The sequence below is a fragment of the Erythranthe guttata genome, chromosome 3 (genome assembly GCF_056151865.1).
Source record: "Erythranthe guttata isolate IM_541 chromosome 3, IM_541, whole genome shotgun sequence".
In the NCBI taxonomy this organism is placed as follows: Eukaryota; Viridiplantae; Streptophyta; class Magnoliopsida; order Lamiales; family Phrymaceae; genus Erythranthe; species Erythranthe guttata.
Genome location: NC_142535.1, coordinates 2,298,775 through 2,312,872, shown reverse-complemented (window position 1 = coordinate 2,312,872; position 14,098 = coordinate 2,298,775). Strand labels below are relative to the sequence as shown.

General features: G+C 30.1%; 1 long non-coding RNA gene across 1 annotated transcript; it reads right to left on the bottom strand.

The window, feature by feature from the left end:
* Positions 1-783: 783 nt before the first annotated feature.
* LOC148771500 (uncharacterized) lies at positions 784-2,633 on the bottom strand. The gene is made up of 2 exons (XR_016030208.1): positions 2,585-2,633; positions 784-1,596 (listed from the first exon to the last, which is right to left on the bottom strand). It is a non-coding gene; the product is annotated as an uncharacterized LOC148771500 (long non-coding RNA).
* Between the last annotated feature and the right edge of the window lie 11,465 nt (positions 2,634-14,098).

Here is a 14,098-nt window from a genome sequence, read left to right as displayed (position 1 = left end):
TTGTATAAATCAATTACATTTATGTATAATATTTGTTTTGTAACGAAAATGTTGATTTCGTTGTTATCTAGTTGTGTTTTTTTTATTTTTAGCAGTCAGTTTATTAAAAAACTATTCTTCAATCATAGTACAGTCGATTAATATGCTTCATAGTCGATTAATACACCTGATCAAAAGAAGTAGAAAAAACGACTGGTGGGCGGTGATAGTGCTGATGAGGTGGCATGGGCGTAATTGAAAATGTGGATGGCGGAAATTAGGAGTGGATGGCGGAAATTAGGAGTGGACTTTGCTCAAATGATGCAAAATATTTTGAGCATCTCCCTATTAAAGAAGTAGTGAGAGAGTTATATCAGAATTTATGTAGCATGGATACGGAACCAGCGAGAAACAAGGTGCTTCAAAACTACACCACAAAACGTTTTCGATAGCGTTTGGAAAACGCTATTATAGGCTATCATAGCGCTTTTACAAACGCTATGTCTGCCGGAGCTATAATAGCCCCTAGTCTTTCGATAGCGTTTTTAAAACGCTATCGTATATACTATTTTTTATAACGTTCATAAACTGCTATCTTATATACTCTTTTTACAACATTTCATAAGCGCTATCTTACATAATTTGTTCGTAGCATTGTATAAGCGCTATGTTTAATATTCCATAGCACTTAATCAACGCTGTATTATACATCTCAATCTGCAACATTTTTCTTTCCAAATTATTTATATCAAATAAAATGGAGGCATATATTTCTTCTTTCATATTTTGCGTGTCAATATGATGTTACTCGCAAGACAAAATTTTATAAAATTAATTAAATCTTTGATACATGTTATGAAGTGTATGTCTCCAAAGAACTTACAAAAGATACATACAAAAAAAATAACAATGAGTAAAACACTATATATACTCATATTTCAGGCCTACATCTAGTTTTCTAGTCTACAACTAAACAAGTAGGCTACCCTTAAGGTTTACAATAGGATACGAATCTAACAACTCCACGAATAATTTTACTGAAATATCACAAGACGGATGGGCGACTATGAGTGGCAGCATGATGAACCGATGACCGCAAAGTCGTCGCCCTTTATCTGCCAACAAGTTCAGAAAAAAACCACGCACTGGTAACGTTAGTTGTTTGATAGTATAAAGATTTTTCAGAAGAACTCTTCATATGGAGACAAATATTCATCTGCATAATTTAATACGAGCTAGTAATACATTGCATGACTACCAACACACAGATTAATAAACAAAAGCACTCCTACAGTTCTAAAGTTTAGACACTCTAATCCCAACCAAGAGAAATGTTGTATCTTGACTCAAGAGACGCTTGAATTTGACATGGACAAAAGTATACACAAATTTAAACACGTTCCACCAAAACAAGAGCATATCATGTTAAAAAAATTAACTCTATTCAAAAGATCTTACGTGTTTTCTAATCCAATAAAGATCACAGTGGATCCAATGATAAATACCTAGCACATACCTCTGAGTATAATAAATCTGACATTTTAGACATAACATGACAAAACGTCTGAAATTCTTCAGTGTTAGGATTGTAGCACGTCATTAGCAAAATGACTAAACCTGAAATACAAAAAATGCCATTACAAACACTTTAGCTGAGTTTTTTGTATTTCTCAATAATCTGTGAAAGAATACAAGGAACTAACATCATATCACCAAATTCAAATTTCGAATTTAGTCGATGGCTACAGATTTGATCCGACAACTCTTACCTTGATCAACCTCTTACTTTGATCAACATGAACTCTCTTCGATAAATTGTACTCTATCTATTTGAAAAATAACTCATGATAGTGTGCATAAAAGAAATGGAAAATCGCTTAAAAACAGGGAAATTGTGAAATAAAATAATGTACTTCAAGTTTTGGAGTATAGGATCCACAATAATATTTGAGCTTAGAAATATTGGTCATTATTTATTTTCTCCAAACTACTGCAAAGACTAAAGGACGATTGCAACAAACAATAAGACTTACAACTGCGTATATTCATGTAAAAGTGTAGAGTATTTATTTTCATTAAACAACAACTGACCTTCAAATAATAATAAGTTTAGTACACTTCTTGCAAGTTTCGATCTGAATCGAACATCCCTAAAATATATCACATGATCACAAGCCTTCAGTTTGTTATACACTTCATTTACCCAGTCTATACCAGTTTTCTTCTTGGTTAAACTCAATTGTAGGACATAATTGCATCAAAGCTTTTCTTATAAAGAATGTTAGGTAAGTAATTTAAACAAGTAAATACAAAATCTTAAATCCTAAATTAAAATATATACTAGATAAAAGTATTAAAACATGGAAATTGTCATATTTCAAGACTCAAGTAACAATACGGACCTGTAACTACCTTTATACCCAAAGATCTCAGTACATGAGTGGAACGCATTCATTTAAATTCATCAAATTATAACAAAAATTACAATATAACAACAATTAAGAAAATTAGCTAACTTACGAACACCCACTAGCAGTGAAATGAAAAGAAATTAAACAAGCATTGAAAGAAAATCGGCAAATCGAAAATAACAACATTGATATACCTAACTCTCCAACAATTAGCACTCTGATATGTCCACAACGAAGCCCACAACATTGATATCTCTTTGTTCTCCTTACACTTCCCCTTGTCATGCCCCTCCAAAACCTGTTTTTGCATGTCAAAGAAACAAATATCTCTCCTCCAAGGAAATTTAAACACTAAAACATCCACCTTAGGATTAGCACAATTCCAAATTAAGAAGAAAAAAAACCCATAAAAATCTCTATTAAACCAACATATTCTGAAAATTGATTCTCTGTACTATAATCCATAACTGATGTCAAATTAATAACACAATAGCAGCTGCGCTCAATCTAAAGAAACCAAATATGCGAAGTCTACAAGATTCAAGTGGGCCCTTAACTCGGGTGTTTCAATTGTGTGAAATTAGGGATTTTTTAAAACAAAAATGAAAAAAAATGTGGAAACTGAGACTGAGATTTACCGTCTGTGGTCGGAAAGGAGAGATAATGGCAAGATGTCGCTGGAAACCCTGGAGCGAGAGAGACGGCTAGAAATAGATAGTTTTGTGGCCGCGACGATAGCGAGATTCTGCTTTAGGCAAGACACACCAGTTGACAAGAAAAAAAAGAGAGAGAGAGAGTCGACAACAAGTGATTTTGGAGAGAAACAGAGAAACGATGTTTTGAATTTCTGCTTCGATGTGGTACGGTGTAATTTGGGGATTACAAAATAGTGCGCTGAAGGGCGAGTGTGAGAACTGGGGGTCATAGCGTTTTGTTTGTGTTATTATTAATTATTAAATATATCAAAGTAACAATTATAGCACTTCTTCAGAAAACGCTATAAAAGAACGCTATCAAAACTACATTTTGTTGTAGTACGTATACGGGAGAATGGGATGCTTCGAAAATGGGATACAAGAATTTGGGGGAAATGTGTAAATGTTAAAAGTATAGATTTATAAACATTGTTTTGAGAATAAAAAAATAAAAAAAAAAAAAAAAAAAAAAAAAACCTAAACAAACAAGAATTCATTTTCGAGAGAGAATAAAAAATGAAACCAAAACTGAACCAAACATTGCCTAGAAAATCCTTGCATGTACCCAAATCCTGTGGTAACGGTACGTTGCTAGTGTATCTCTTTCCATAAAAGAAATTACCATCTACGTTTTGGTTTTTTTTCTTCTTTTTTCTTTTTCTTTTTGTTTCCCTCATTTTCTTAATTGATGATCGTAGGGGTGTAAAAGAGACGAGCTCGATTCAAGTATGATTGTTTTGAAGAGCTCGAGCCTAAACTCATTTTGTTCATATTTTATCTAATTAATATTATTATTTGATAATTATTATTATTATTATAAATTATTTAAAATATTATAAAAATACAAATAATTTGTAATTTGATTTTCAATTTTTTATATGTATTTATTATATTACAATTATTTATTATATATTGTATATTTATGTTGAATATAAAAATAGAAACAACACTCGCCAGTCGGATCTTGAATTAACGAAAAAGTAAGAAAATACTTGAATTCCAGCTTGATTTCGAACTTTTATTAAGCCGAATAGTTCATTTATACCCCTAATTTTAATACTATAAGCATAGGTGCCCATTGTATGAAAGTTAAATTACTTGTGGGTTCTTTGAATTTTATTTATGGGCCTTTATTCTGCAACTAAACTAAACTATTTTATAAATGGGTCCATTAGATATAACCCCCTTAGTCTTACAAATACTAGGTGTAGATCCAAATTCAAATTTGCCATTTTGATAAAAAACCCATATTTTACTAAATTCCATCAATATCCTCAATCAAATTCCACATATCCCGTTACTTTACCTTTTGAAATTATATCAAATCTCTCTTTATTTTCCCGTTAAAACACTATCCCCACAAACCCACTACCAAAATCTGCAAACGTCCCAAAGAAAACCAGAAATTTATACACCGGCGATTGACGATTTTCTGCACTCCGAAATCCCTCCCTATTTTCCCGCCGGGTTCGCCGCTTCCCTCCGACCGCCGCCACCTCCGTCACCGTTGTCGCCGGTGGCCACCGACGATAACAACGATATTGGCCATAAGCAACACCTCCACCACCGCCTAGTCCTCCACCACCACCACATCCGACCACCTCCACCTCCAAGACCGCCAAAAACGACCAAGAACTCCGCCGCTCCCGCCTCCAAGGTCGTAACAATTAATTAGGAGTGATATCGTCGTTGACCGCCGTCGCCGCCGCCGTCACTGCTCCAATCTAGGGTTACTCAAATCTAGGATTACTCAAATCTAGGGTTTTGATAATTCTTCGGCCCATAGTTGATTAACGAGATGCATAGTCGAATTACATTTGTATTAATAGACTATCCCATATCATTTAATAGACTATCCCACTGATATAATTTGACTATGGATCTCGTTAATCGACTATGGGCCGAAGAATCATCAAAACCCTAGATTTGAGAAGTGACGGCGGCGGATTTGTGTTTTAAAATTACGTTAACTATCTCATATCATTTAATAGACTATTCCATATATCTAATTCGACTATGGGTTTAGCTATTTGACTAACGGGCCGAATAATCAACAAAATCCTAGATCTGATAAGTGATGGCAGCGGATTTGTGTTTTAATATTGTTAGACTATCCCATATCATGTAATAGACTATCTCATTGATCTAATTCGACTATGGATCTCGTTAATCGACTATGGATCCCGTATTATTCAACCACATAGTATATTAATAATTTCAATGTAGTACATTAATCTACTATGATAGTATATTACGGTTATAGTAGTGATATGAAATTGTGTTACAAACAATATACCACTGAAATGACAAGAACATTGAGAACAAAACCAACGTAAAGTATTCCAACATAACCAATAAAATACTACATTAATAATCTCATAATTTCAATCTAGGGTTTTGATAAATACTTAAAACACATCATAACACAATCAAACCAATATGTCGAGTTAAAAAACTCTAGTACATTAATAATCTCATAATAGTATCATAAAATGATAACGGTAGTATCATACGGTATTCATAATAGTATACTACTGTATTACAACGGTTTAACACTTAACCGAAGTTACCGAGCCATTACATCGTAAACACGACATTAATTAAACATATCAAATCTTAGGGTGGTTTGGAAAATAACAACCATCGGAATCATTTGAATTCATTGAGTTTATGTCCTCGTCGCTATCATCAGGAATGCAGTCGACTTCTTCTTCGAACAACTGCACAAAGCATGCATTCAATGCCTCACTTCCAGTGGCATCAACGGCTCCAACTAGTTCACCCCCACCCCCTGTTCCATCATCATCAAAAATAACAACTTCAGCATCATATGAACCTAAAATCATGAAACGAACTTAAAAATGTTGAATACTAAAAATGATTAAATAGACTGCAAATACATTTGAATGACAATAAATTAATATCATCAAAAATAAACTTGAAAATGCATAACCCATACAATCAGTTAAAAAAAACTGCGAAAATGTATTTCAATGTACTACCGAGCACACTAACATCAACTGTTATAAACAAATAAACCAACTATCACTCGATTATTGCGTAAACCAACTACGACACTCATATAAAACAACTCTGGTCCGACTGCGTGAACCATCCTCTGCCAACTCTCCTCTTCCAAACAAACATCATCAGCCAAAATAAGGATGTATATGTGACGACGTAATTTTTTTAAGAAACGATCTACTTTACTACCAATATAATCAACGTATCAACACAAATCTTAAAATGTCTACCCACCATAACAAAACAACCCCGCACAAAAATACAGCGAAAATAAAAACGAAAAAAAAAGTTCATACCCGCTTAACGACGGACAACGATGAACACTCAGATCCGAACCTACCTCCACGCCGGTGAAAACTTCTTCAAAGCCGATGGAAACGATGAATCGATGGAGAAATTCTTCAAAACCAATTGTCCACGTTGTGATAATAAATACAGCGAAATTAAAAACGAAAAAAAAACACATTTATACCCGCTTAACGACAGACAACAATGAACGCTCAAATCCGAACCTATTCCCACGCCGGTGAAAAAATCTTCAAATCCGATGGAAAACGATGAAACGCTGGAGAAATTCTTCAAAACCGATTGTACAAGATTTGATAGAAACCGCCAATATACTCACGTAATTTTATTCCGTGATTTTAGGCAACGTATCAGCAATCTCATATCACGTAGTTAAGGAAATAAATGCCGTCAAAAATAAAACAGGGGTATTAAAGGGAAATTACATAATATCTTTTGCCAAGTTGGCAAATTTGGGTGTATCTCAAAAATGGAAAAATTAATTGGATCTACCTCATTAGAAAATATAAACAAGAGGTTATCCCTAATAAACCCTTTATAAATAGCTTAACTATCATTAGTGGTAAATTAATCCACTGATCCACTCCTAATAGTTTTCTTGTACTTTTAAGATTTTATGTGTTTTCTCTCCAATTTATGATTGATTTAAACATGCCTCTAATAATCTCTAAAGTGTTATTGTGTCAATTTGAAGGATACACGGATTTGATTAATTTAAGGGTTAAATAAAAAAATACCCCTGTATTATGGAATTTATATCATATACTCCTCTGTTGTACTACACATAAATACAAAAAATTTCCCTGCTGTTATATTTTTTCCAAAATATGATGGAAATACCCCTGCTAAGCCTATAAATATAAGGGTTTGTTTGAGCCATTTTCCACTATATTTTTTTCACATTTTCGGCCAATTTTACTTGGGAAATTTTGATATTTTTATTTTTTTTCTTCACAACATTTAATTAATTAGTTGTTTTTTTAATTTTCAGAATAAAACCTTTTATTTTTGTCATTTTAAATTTCTTTATTTTTTTGTTAAATGTCTTCCAGTAGTTCAAATTCTCAACAATAATAAGATTGTAAAGATGTTTGTAATTTTAGGATGTTTGAACTACCGGAAGACATTTAAAAATGAAGAAACTCAAAATGAAAAAAATAAAAGGTTTTATTTAGAAAATTAAAAAAATCTAAGCAATTAGATGTTTTGGAGAAAAAAATATAAATACCAAAATTTCCCACGTAAAATTGAATGAAAATGGTAAAATATATAGTGGAAAATGGCTCAAACACATATATATATATATATATATATATATATATATATATATATATATATATATATGTGTGTGTGTGTGTGTGTGTGTGTGTGTGTGTGCGCGCGCGCTTGAATAGTGGTATTTTCGTCATATTTTGGAAAAAAATGTAACGTGAGGGGGTTTTTGTATTTATATGCAGTACATGGGTTGGGGTATATGATACAAAGTTCATAGTACATAGATATTTTTGTATTTAATCCTTAATTTAATTATGGGTCGAATGTAAAAAAACAAATTAAAGAAAACTTACAAATAATTTAATTTCATATTAGGTAAGTAGCACCTAACCCATTGTGGTCGATGCATGGGATAGCGTCTATCATTTTTTTCATCAAACTTAACCACTTGTGTTGTTGTTCATATATTAGGTATGCATTTGCTATAATTGACGTATAGCTTTAAAACATTGGCTTTAATTATGAGCTTTGAGCCCATGTCGTTTTAGCATAGTAAATGAAAAATTACCTGAAACATCGACTTTTTCTACCACCCTAACTATTTTTTGGTGTATTAAGAAAACCAACAATATTTATCCATTTAATTCAACTAAACATTCTTTAAAAAAACTCTAACTTACCGATGGGACTGCCCTGCTCGAGCTTATAGCCGTAATCATAAGATTGACCGAGTCGATTTCTTGCATAATTACAAGAACGCCCTGCAAACTCAATGCAAAAATTATGCCCACATGTTTAGTGAAGCTTGTGAATTGCATGCGTTTTCTCTTGGCATCAAAAGGGTCGATTACATTGCACTCGTATTTGATGAAGGTATAATCGTACCCAACGAACGGGCCGTACTTTTTCAGTTCCGATAAGTAGGTGAAGAGGGCCGGGCTGGAAACTCCACTCAGCTGCACATGTAATATGTCACTAGGGCTACTAATCACTTGGTGCGAGGATAATATAGGAACGAATTTCGACGGAATTTTGGGCTTTTTAGAGGGAAAAATGGGAATAGTTAATCATTTTGTGACGGATTTTTCGACGAAGAAAGTATATCCAACGGATTGTATGGTGCATATCGTCTAAATGATAGAATTGAGGCCATAATCGAATATCATGACATAGGCATCGGCTATTCTCTTTTAGCCACGACTTGGTGTAGCCCAAACTGCATGTCTTGCGTAGCGATTTTGAATTCTAGGGGGGCAAGTGGATTAGTTGTTGAGGATTTTTGACAATGGATTCTTTTTTTGTGGACACTTTTTTTTTTCTCCCGTTTCCAAGTTGTTGCAGATATAAAATAGGGAAAATTAGAGAAAATCCCTCAATCTAGGAAATATAGTTAAGGAAACACCCCCTTCCAAAAATAATTAGAGAAAACCCCCTCCTCTTAGCTAATATTCCACCCACGTGATATTTTCATAATTTCAAAACTGCCCTTTCAAAACCCTAATTTTATTTTTAATTTTTCATTACACGTCCTTTACGTTTCTAGCTTTTCTCTCTTCTCTATTTTCTCTCCTCAGTTTTCTTTTTTTTTGTTTTCTCTATTTTTTCCGGCAAGCTTCTCCGTCGCTGCCGCCGCCGTCGCTGGAAGATAGAGAAAGAAAGAAGAGGAAGCACCCATCAAACATTATAAATGATTTTGATAGTGATTCTGAATTCGAATGTTAGGATTGCTACATCGGCAGCGTAAAGAGGTAAAATTGTCGATTTGTCGCCGAAATCGGATTTTGATGGGTGGTGGTTTTGCTTTGGTTGGTGCTGCGAGTTGTGATTTTATTTATTTATTTGTAATAAAAAACTGTCATAATATCAAAGTAAGGTGGTGATGGTGTGTTGTGGCGGCAGTGTGGTGACGATATGGTGACGACATATTTAGGGTTTTTTGGTGGATCTGGCGGAGGACGGCGCGTGTAGAGAATTTCGCGCAGGCTGAAACCTTAATCGACTATGTACATGTTCATAGTCGATTAAGCTAATCAACTATGCTCTGGCAGTCGATTAAGGTTGATCGACTCCAATTTTTTTTTTTTTTTTTGAATTTTTTGTTTATTGATTCCAATTGTATAAATCATTTATAATGTTTGTATATTTTTTGTTTTTGTAATTTATAGTTGATTTTGTATTTTTTCGCAGTTGTGATTTGTTATTATTAGTAGCAGATTCTTAATCGACTATGCGTCACATCATAGTCGATTAATATGCTTCATTAACTCCATTTTTTTTATTTTTTTTTTGAATTTTTTGTTTATTGATTCCAATTGTATAAATCAATTATAATGTTTGTATATTATTTGTTTTTTGTAAAATATAGTTGAGTTTGCATTTTTGTAGTTGTGATTTGTTATTTGTAGCAGTTGGTTCCTTAATCGACTATAGTTCATCATAGTCGATTTAATATGTTTTCTAGTCGAGTAACATACCTGATAGAGAAAAAAAGTTAAAAAACGAAAAAAAAAATTAAAAAAAAAATTAAAAAAAAAATTAAAAAAAAAAAAATAATAATAATAATAATAATAATAATAATAATAATAATAATAATAATAATAATAATAATAATAATAATAATAATAATAATAATAATAATAATAATAATAATAATAATAATAATAATAATAATAATAATAATAATAATAATAATAATAATAATAATAATAATAATAATAATAATAATAATAATAATAACAATAATAATAATAATAATAATAATAATAATAATAATAATAATAATAATAATAATAATAATAATAATAATAATAATAATAATAATAATAATAATAATAATAATAATAATAATAATAATAATAATAATAATAATAATAATAATAATAATAATAATAATAATAATAATAATAATAATAATAATAATAATAATAATAATAATAATAATAATAATAATAATAATAATAATAATAATAATAATAATAATAATAATAATAATAATAATAATAATAATAATAATAATAATAATAATAATAATAATAATAATAATAATAATAATAATAATAATAATAATAATAATAATAATAATAATAATAATAATAATAATAATAATAATAATAATAATAATAATAATAATAATAATAATAATAATAATAATAATAATAATAATAATAATAATAATAATAATAATAATAATAATAATAATAATAATAATAATAATAATAATAATAATAATAATAATAATAATAATAATAATAATAATAATAATAATAATAATAATAATAATAATAATAATAATAATAATAATAATAATAATAATAATAATAATAATAATAATAATAATAATAATAATAATAATAATAATAATAATAATAATAATAATAATAATAATAATAATAATAATAATAATAATAATAATAATAATAATAATAATAATAATAATAATAATAATAATAATAATAATAATAATAATAATAATAATAATAATAATAATAATAATAATAATAATAATAATAATAATAATAATAATAATAATAATAATAATAATAATAATAATAATAATAATAATAATAATAATAATAATAATAATAATAATAATAATAATAATAATAATAATAATAATAATAATTGTTCTAAATATCGGTTGTGGCGGCCGATATATCGGCCGCCATATCGGTGGCGGGCATAAACCTTTACGATATTTGTGTGGCGCTTTTGAAAATTAGTTTTTTGACAGTGAGGCGGCTCGAGGCAGTTTGTGGCGGGTCAAACCGATATATCGGGTCAAACTTCGAGCGATATATCGAAAAAATATTTTTTTTTCTAATTTATTTATTTATTTTTTATTACAAGGAAAATAGGGTGTTTATCTTTTATTTTTTATTTTATTTTTCAATTCCAACCCATTATCTCTTTCAATCAAACCCAAACTCACCGACCCCGTAAGAAGAACCTGGCCTGAAAATAAAAACATTTAGAATGATGAGGAGAGAATCAAGTTCTAAATGTTAAACTTTTGTAATGTGATTAGATTATATAAACGATGAGGAGAGAATCAAGTTCAATTTTCTTTTTATACGTTTTAAGTATTAACAAATAATATTTAAAAATATATTACACTAAATCTAAAAATTGATTTATTTCCGATATATCTCCAATTAATCACCGCCGCACCGATTTATTGTATGGCGGTCCCTAACCACCTTAAACCCGATAACCGATATTTAGAACCTTGGTTATATCAAAGAGCACCTATAAAATATTACAAGTCTAGTGATATAGAGAATTACTTAAAAAGTGATACTTGGGGCATACTGAAAGGTTGTGGCCAATTAGTTGCATTATTTTAACTTTTAGCCCTTTTCTATTGGTATTATTTAGTTTTATCATTAACTAGTATTTATTTTTATGTAATGCACGGGATAGTATTTCAACGTTTTAAATTTGAAAAAAAAAATGATTGTTTGAATAAATGGCAGTAATAGTGATATATATATATATATATATATATATATATATATATATATATATATATATATATATATATATATATATATATATATATATATAGTAAAATTCATTAGTGATATTTGAACTACAATAACAATATCAACATTTACACAAATCTGATAATATAAACTCACTCCGAAAAGATTATTTAAACTTAATTGCCACAAAATGAAATTGAATCTTAACGAAATGAAGCAAAAAATTTGAGAAAAAAAGGAAAAAGAAAGAAAAGTGTAAATATAATTAGAGATGTATGGTTGAAAAATAAGAGATTATATTGAAAGAATTCTACTAGGCTGATTGAGTTTAAATTTTGAACCTTTTATAATAAAAAAAAAATAGTAGAGAAACAAATTTTGAAAACAATAATCACAACAATGTCATTAGTAGGGTTGTGCGTTGGTTGAGTTGGTTAAAAACCAGCCATAAAACCAATCCAACACATCCAACCAATTTTGGTAAATATTGGAAATCGTTATCGACCCAATTTGCATGGGTTGGGTGATGGTTGAAAACCAATTTAGTGGGTCGGTTGATGGTTTGGTTGATGGGTCATCCATTTAAATATTTTTTTTAATATTTTATTACTTGTTACAAAGTTATATCTTTTATAAATTAAATATGACTAGTTCAATAATATTCAAATAAAAAAAATTCAAACATTACGGGACATATGTATTGCAATTAAATATAAATAGTTAAACAAATAATAATTGTCCAAAGATTTATGATATATGTCTTAAAATTAAAACAGTGCAAATTAGATAATTAGATTTGATTTATTGCTTTTAGAATTTTGGTAAATATTAGACAATTTAATAAATGTGATATAAAATAAAATTTTGAAATTAAAAATAATAAACATTTTAAATAAAAATAATAAATAATGTTGGTTGGCCGATATTACCCGAATAATCAACTTTTTAGTATATTAGAAACCATTATCGACCCAACTATAGATGGATTGATTGACATTATCTACCCAACTTTAATGGGTCGGTTGATGGTATCCGTCACAAATTATGGGTCAAAAATGGATTGGTTGATGGTTAAAATCGATCCGGCTTCGGCTAAAAAGGGAGAGAGGAAGGAGAACAAAAGGGGAGAGACACCATAAACATACTCACACACCATTAGTTTAATGGTTTTTTTGCAAAAACCACCCCTGTATAATCTCGAATTGCCGAAAAAACACCCGTGTTAAAAAAATTAGCACATAACCCCCTGTGAAAATTAGTCAAAGCCAAAAAGGACCCTCCGAGCTCAATGTGTGATACACTCGCGGTTTGTGCGACTGGGAGTCTGATTTTTGACCTAAAAAGACCAAAATACCCCTAACTCATCATTTTCGAAAATTACAAATTTATCCCGGATTTTTCACATGCCTGAAATGAAGTTTTTAGAATTTTCGATTCAGTCCCTAATAATTTCAAAAAAGCCCTCTCTCCAAATTGAATAGGACCAAATTGCAATTTTCATAATTTCTTAAAACCTAATCAGCTTCCTCTCCCTCTCCTACTTCAGATCTTGCTCATTTGCTAAAAAAGAAAGGGGACAAAAAATTCCAGCCCCCCACCCTCTCTCCAGAATTCCAGCCCGTTTGCAAAAGAAGGAAAAACAAAAAAAAAAATTGCTTTCTCCATCGAAACCCAGCGGAAAACGAAGGCACTTCGCATGGAATAATTGACAGATGAGAATTGGAAGAATTGCCCGTCCCTTCTCCGTTTCTCTAATGGTGGATTTGAATTAAAAACGTTTTGAAGTAATTGTTTGAAGTGGGGCGGCGGGTGTGTTGGCAGTGGTGGTGCGGCGGTGGAGGGTTGGGGGAGCAAGATGATGCCATGAGTTGACTGCCCTGTGCGTGATAAATTTTTTGTTCTTCTTTCTTTCTTTTTTTTCATTTTTTTTAATTATTTTATTTTATGCATTTTATTTATTTAAAATTGAAATATTATTAAATATTAT